General features: G+C 37.4%; 1 pseudogene; it reads left to right on the forward strand.

Moving 5' to 3' along the window:
* The first annotated feature begins 1,729 nt into the window (after positions 1–1,729).
* On the forward strand, positions 1,730–2,886 carry LOC113199315 (RNA-binding protein 39 pseudogene; annotated as a pseudogene).
* The last annotated feature ends 3,984 nt before the right edge of the window (positions 2,887–6,870 follow it).

The raw sequence follows: 6,870 nt of genomic DNA on the forward strand, positions 1-6,870 counted from the left end.
AAGGAACTCTGTTGCTTCTACTTTCCATTTTAGTTTGTTTTTTTCCTTAATAAGACTATATCAGGGTAGGCTATGAGACAAGTGTCTTTACAGAGGGAGCACTCTTGTGGCACAGGAGCAGGTACTCTCCTTCTCTTTTCAATCAAAACAACAGGCAGGTGCTGGACAACCCCTTCTGACCAGCAGATTACTGGGAGCCTAGATCCAGCCCAAACCACTCATACCAGCCCTCAAGGGACCTACCTCTCAGTAGGCCTCGTTCATCCCTCCCCCTGTGGGGCAGATACCCACCAGAGCCTAGCCTCTGGTGCAGGACCGCCCTTTCCAACCAGCAGACTACCACTGGAGGTCAAGCCCAGTGGGAGGTCAAGCTCAGTGGCCCAGATCCACACACACCGACTTGCACCTACTTGCAGTAGCATTCATTGAGGGACATTAGCAGGGTCTGGAAGCCCCACATCAAGGTGAGGTACAGACAATCTGTACAGACAATATAGGGAAGAAACTGTAATATCTCAGATCCACACTGCAAGAAAGGAAGACACATAAACATGAAAAAGGGGGGATAAAGTGCCCCAAACAAACCAGGAAACTATAATAACAGAACCCACGAACAGTGAAGTTGATGAAATGTCAGAGAAGGAGTTTAGAAATTTCATGATTAAAATTATCAGTGAATTAAAGAACGATCTAAATGAGCAAATACAGGCAAAATTGATAACTCCAACAATGAGATAAGAGAGCAAATACAGGTAGCAAAAGATTACATCAAGAAAGAGATAGAGACTCTGAAAAAAAAAAAAAACAGAGATCCTTGAAATGAAGGATACAATAAATCAAATTTAAAAAGTCAATAGAGGGGAGACCCTGTGTGTTTGTGTGTGTGTATGTATATTAATGAATGTGAGTATGGGGAGCTTGCCCATGCTGTCACAGGGGTGGATCCTGTGCTGTGGAAGCTGCCATACTGCTCCTACATACGGGTTCTTCTAATCTCATTGTTTCTTTTAGATTAGCTCGGGCCTAGTGACCCTCTGAGCCTGATTTATGGGCTGGGCAGTACCATGATCTGGGCCTAGGGGCTTAACAGTAGCAACTGCTGCAGAGGTGACGAGCAGCAGTAGCAGCAGCTTTAGCAGCAGCAGAAGCGCAACTGACTCAGGACAACTACAGGCACCCAAAAGGCCACACAGGTGTTTAGAGAAAATGGCAGAAGATACTGATATTGAAGCAATGCTTGAGGCTCCTTACAAGAAGTCTTGCCTAATGATATCTGACTCCCATGAATTCACCTTTCATTCCAGTGTGAACTGTCAGTCATAAGGATGAGAACAAGTTGAGCATTGCTAACAGCCATGAAGAATGTAGCAAAAAGAGGGAAAAAAGCAAGAGCAGAAGTCACAGTCATGAATGAAAGTGAAGCAAAAGTAAGGAACGAAAGCGAAGTAGAGATAGAGAAAAGAAAAAGAGCAAAAGCCAGGAATGGAAGTGAAGTAGAAGCAAAGAAAGGAGACATAGCCACTCAAGAAGTCGAGATCAAAGATTCCGAGGCCACTACAGAAGTCCCTACTCTGGACCAAAATTTAACAGTACCATTTGAGGAAAGAATGGGTTGCCTCATAGCATCAAATTAATCAGATGAAGTTCCTGAAGCAAAAATCCATTCAGAAAAGACAAGAGTCCTGTGAGGGAACCTATTGATAATCTAATTCCTGAGGAAAGAGATGCCAGGACAGTTTTCTGCATGCAGTTGGCAGCAAGAATTCAACCAAGAGATTTGGAAGTTTTTCTCCAGAGTAGGAAAGGTTTGAGATGTTAGGATGATTTCTGATAGAAATTCAAGACGTTCCAAAGGAATTGCTTATGTGGAGTTTATTGATGTTAGGTCAGTGCCTCTAGCAATAGGATTAACTGGCCAGCAAGTTTTAGGAGTGTTGATCATAATACAGGCATCCCAGGCAAAAAAAAAAAAAAAAAACAAAAAACAAAAACAGAGCTGCAGCAATGGCAAACAATTTACAAAAGGGAAGCGCAGGACCTATGAGACTTTATGTAGGCTCATTACACTTTAACATAACTGAAGATATGCTTTGGGGAATCTTTGAGCCATTTGGAAGAATTGAAAGTATCCCGCTCATGATGGATAGTGAAACAGGAAGCTCTAAGGGTTATGGATTTATTACATTTTCTGACTCAGAATGTGCCAAAAAGGCTTTGGAACAACTTAATGGATTTGAACTAGCAGGAACTCCAATGAAAGTTGGTCATGTTACTGAACATACGATGCTTCTAGTGCTAGTTCATTTTTTGGATAGTGACGAACTGGAAACGACTGGAATTGACTTGGGAACAACTGGTCTCCAATTAATGGCGAGACTTGCTGAGGGTATAGGTTTGCAGATCCCATCAACAGCCCAGCAGGCTTTACAAATGAGTGGCTCTTTGGCATTTGGTGCCATGGCAGAATTCTCTTTTGTTATAGATTTGCAAACATGACTTTCCCAAAAGACTGAAGCTTCAGCTTTAGCTGCAGCTGCCTCTGTTCAGCCACTTGCAACACTGTTTCCAACTATCTAACATGTTTGACCCTCAAACAGAAGAAGAAGTTAGATGGGATCCAGAGATTAAGGATGATGTGATTGAATAATATAATAAATATGGTGGAGTCATTCATATTAATGTTGACAAGAATTCTGCTCAGGGCAGAATGTGCCCCTCAATTGCTGCAGCTATTGCTGCTGTTAATGCATTGCATGGCAGGTAGTTTGCTGGTAAAATGGTAACAGCAGCCTATGTACCTCTTTCAACTTACCACAACCTCTTCCCTGATTCTATGACAGCAACACAACTACTGGTTCCAAGTAGACGATGAAGGAAGATATAGTCCCTTATGTACATAGCTTCCTTTTTTTTTCCCTTGAGAATTCATCTTGAGTTATCTTTTATTTAGATAAAAATAAAGAGTCAAAGGTCTACTGTTATTTGTATACAATTCCTTACCTTGAAACACTAAAAATGTTAACAGGAAAAAAAATCAATAGAAAGCATAACCAAAAGACTAGATCATTTGGAAGAAAGAACGTCAGATAATGAAGACAAACTATACAACCTGGAAAATAAAGTTGATAACACAGTGAAGAAAGTTAGAAACCATGAACAGAATATCCAAGAATTATGGGATAGAATCAAATGACCAAATCTAAGAGTTATTGGGATAGAGGAAGGCACAGAGGTTCAAACCAAGGGAATGCACAATCTCTTCAATGAGATAATATCAGAAAATTTCCCAAGCATGAAGAACAAATTGGAAAACAAAATGCAAGAGGCTTACAGGATACCAAATCTACAAAATTACAACAGATCTACACAAAGGTGCATTATAATGAAAATTCCTAGCATATAGAAAAAGGATAGAATCTTAAAGACCATAAGAGAGAGGAGTCAGATCACATTTAGGGGGAGACCAATTCATATCTCAGCAGATTTTTCAACCCAGAAACTCAAAGCCAGGAGATCGTGGAACAACATATACCAAGCTCTAAAAGAAAATGGATGCCAACCAAGAATCATATCCAGCAAAACTAAGCTTTAGACTTGATTATGAAAGGAAAACCTTCCATGATAAACAAAACTTAAAAGATTTTACAACTAGAAAGCCTGCACTACAGAATATCCTCAGCAAAATATTTCAAGAAGAGGAAATGGAAAACAATGATGAAAATCAGCAGAGGGAGGGATTACATTAAAGGAAAATCTAATGAGAGGAGAAACCAAGTCACATTAAATACCAAAAATAAACAAAAATGGCTGGGAATACAAATCATGTCTCAATAATAACCCTGAATATTAATGGCCTAAACTCACCGATCAAAAGACATAGACTACCAGATTGGATTAAAAAAAAAGATCCAACAATATACTGCCTCGAAGAGACTCATCTTGTAGGAAAAGACATTCACAGACTGAAGGTGAAGGGTTGGGAAAAATCATACCACTCACATGGACTGTGGAAGCAAACATGGGTTTCCATCCTCATATCAAATAAAGCAGACTTAAAAGTAAGGTCAATCAACAAGGATAAAGAAGGACACTATATTCTGCTCAAGGGAACCATACACCAGCAAGACTTAACAATTATAAATTTATATGCCCCAAACAATGGAGCAGCTATGTTCATCAAAGAAACTCTTCTCAAGTTCAAGAGTCAAATAGATCACAGCACAATAAATTTGGGTGACTTTAACACACCTCTTTCATCACTAGATAGGTCTTCCAAACAAAAGCTGAACAAAGAAACTATAGAACTCAATGATACAATTAATAACTTAGACTTAACTGACATATTTAGAATATTTTATCCTGCAATGAGAGAATACACTTTCTTCTCAGCAGCACCTGGATCCTTCTCTAAAATAGGTCATATATTATGCCACAGGGCAACTCTTAGCAAATACAAAAAAAATAGAGATACTACCCTGCATTCTATCAGATCATAATGGAATGAAATTAGAAATCAATGATAAAATAAGAAATAAAATCCACTACAACACCTGGAGACTAAATAATATGATACTGAATGAACAATGGGTTGCAAAAGACATCAAGGAGAAGATTAAAAAATTTTAGAGGTGAATGAGAACACAGATACGACATATTGAAATCTCTGGGACACTATGAAAGCAGTGCTAAGAGGAAAGTTCATTGCATGGAGTTCATTCCTTAAAAGAAGAAAAAGTCAATAAATAAATGATTAAATTTTACATCTCAAAGCCCTAAAAAAAGAAGAACACCTAAAGCTTCAGAAGACAGGAAATAATTAAAATCAGAACTCAAATCAATTAAATTGAAACAAAAGAAAATTGAAAAAATTGACAAAACAAAAAGTTGTTTTTTTCAAAAAATAAATAAAATTGATAGACCCTTTGCCACACTAAGAGAAGGAGAGAGAAAACTCAAATCACTAACATATTTTTATATGTGATGACAAAGGAAATATCACAACAGACATTACAGAATTATAGAAGATAATTAGAAATTATCTTGAAAACTTGTACTCCATTAAATTGAAAATATCAAAGGCATCAACAAATTTCTAGAGTCATATAATTTGCCCAAATTGAATCAGGATGATATACAAAATTTAAACAGGTCAATTTCAAGTGACAAAATAGAAGATGCCAGCAGAAGTCTACCAACCAAGAAAAGCCTAGGAATGGATGAATACACAGCCAAGTTCTACAAGGCCTTTAAAGAATAACTAATACCAATACTCTCCAATTTATTTCAGGAAATAGAAAATGAAGCAGCACTTCCAAACTCATTCTCTGAGGCCAATATCACTCTGATTCCAAAACCAAGCAAAGATACATCCAAAAAAAAAAATCAGACCAATATCTCTAATGAACATAGATGCAAAAATTCTCAATAAAATCCTGGTAAATTGGATGCAAAAACATCAAAAAGATCATGCACCATGATAAAGTGGGATTCATCCCAAGGATGCAAGGTTGGTTCAATGTACAGAAATCAATAAATGTAATTCATCACATCAATAGACTTAAAATCTTAAAGATAAGAATCATATGATCATCTCAATAGATGCAGAAAAAGCATTTGAAAAAATACAGGGCTGGGAATATAGCTCAGTTGGTAGAGTGCTTGCCTTGCATGCACAAGGCCTTGGGTTCAATCCCCAGCACCACACACACAAAAAAATACAGCACCTCTTTATGTTCAAAACTCTAGAGAAACTAGGGATAACAGAAACATATCTCAACATCTTAAAGGCTATCTGTGCTAAACCCCATGCCAACATCATTCTAAATGGAGAAAACTTGAAAGCATTTCCTCTAAAAACTGGAACAAGGCAGGGATGCCCTCTTTCACCACTTCTTTTTAACATTATTCTTGAAACACTGCCCAGAGCAATTAGACAGACAAGAAAATTAAAGGGATACACATAGGAAAAGAAGAACTCAAATTGCACTATTTGCTGATATGATTCTATACCTAAAAGACCCAAAAAGCTCCACCAGAAAACTTCTAGAACTAATAAATGAATTCAGCAAAGTAGCAAGATACAAAATCAACACCCATAAATCAAAGGCATTTCTGTATATCAGTGACAAATCCTCAGAATGGGAAAAGAGAAAAACTACCCCATTTTTAATAGCTTTGAAAAAAATACTTCAGAATCAACTTAATGAAAGAGGTGAAAGATCTTTATAATGAAAATTACAGAACCCTAAAGAAATAAATCAAAGAAGACCTTAGAAGATGGAAAGATCTACCTTGCTCTTGGATAGGCAGAATTAATATTATAAAAATGACCGTACTACCAAAAGCACTATATAGATTCAATGCAATTCTGATCATAATTCCAATGACATTCCTAAAAAGAAATAGAAAAAGCAATCGTGAAATTCATCTTGAAAAATAAGAGACCCAGAATAGCCAAAGCAATCCTTAGCAGGAAGAGTGAAGCAAGTAGCATCACTATACCAGGCCTTAAACTATACTACAGAGCAATAGTAACAAAAGCAGCATGATATTGGCACCAAAACAAACTGGTAGACCAATGGTACAGAATAGAGGACACAAAGACTAACCCACAAAATTACAATTGTCTTATATTAGACAAAGGTGCCAAAAACATGCATTGGAGAAAAGATAGCCTCTTCAACAAATGGTGCTGGGAAAACTGGAAATCCATGTGCAACAAAATCAAATTAAACCCATATCTCTCACCATGCACAAAACCCAACTCAAAATGGATCAAGGACTTAGGAGTAAAACCAGAGATTCTGCATCTAATAGAAGAGAAAGTAGGCCCTAATCTCTATAATGTGGGATTAGGCTCCAACTTCCTTA

Source organism: Urocitellus parryii, chromosome X (genome assembly GCF_045843805.1).
Source record: "Urocitellus parryii isolate mUroPar1 chromosome X, mUroPar1.hap1, whole genome shotgun sequence".
Lineage (NCBI taxonomy): Eukaryota > Metazoa > Chordata > Mammalia > Rodentia > Sciuridae > Urocitellus > Urocitellus parryii.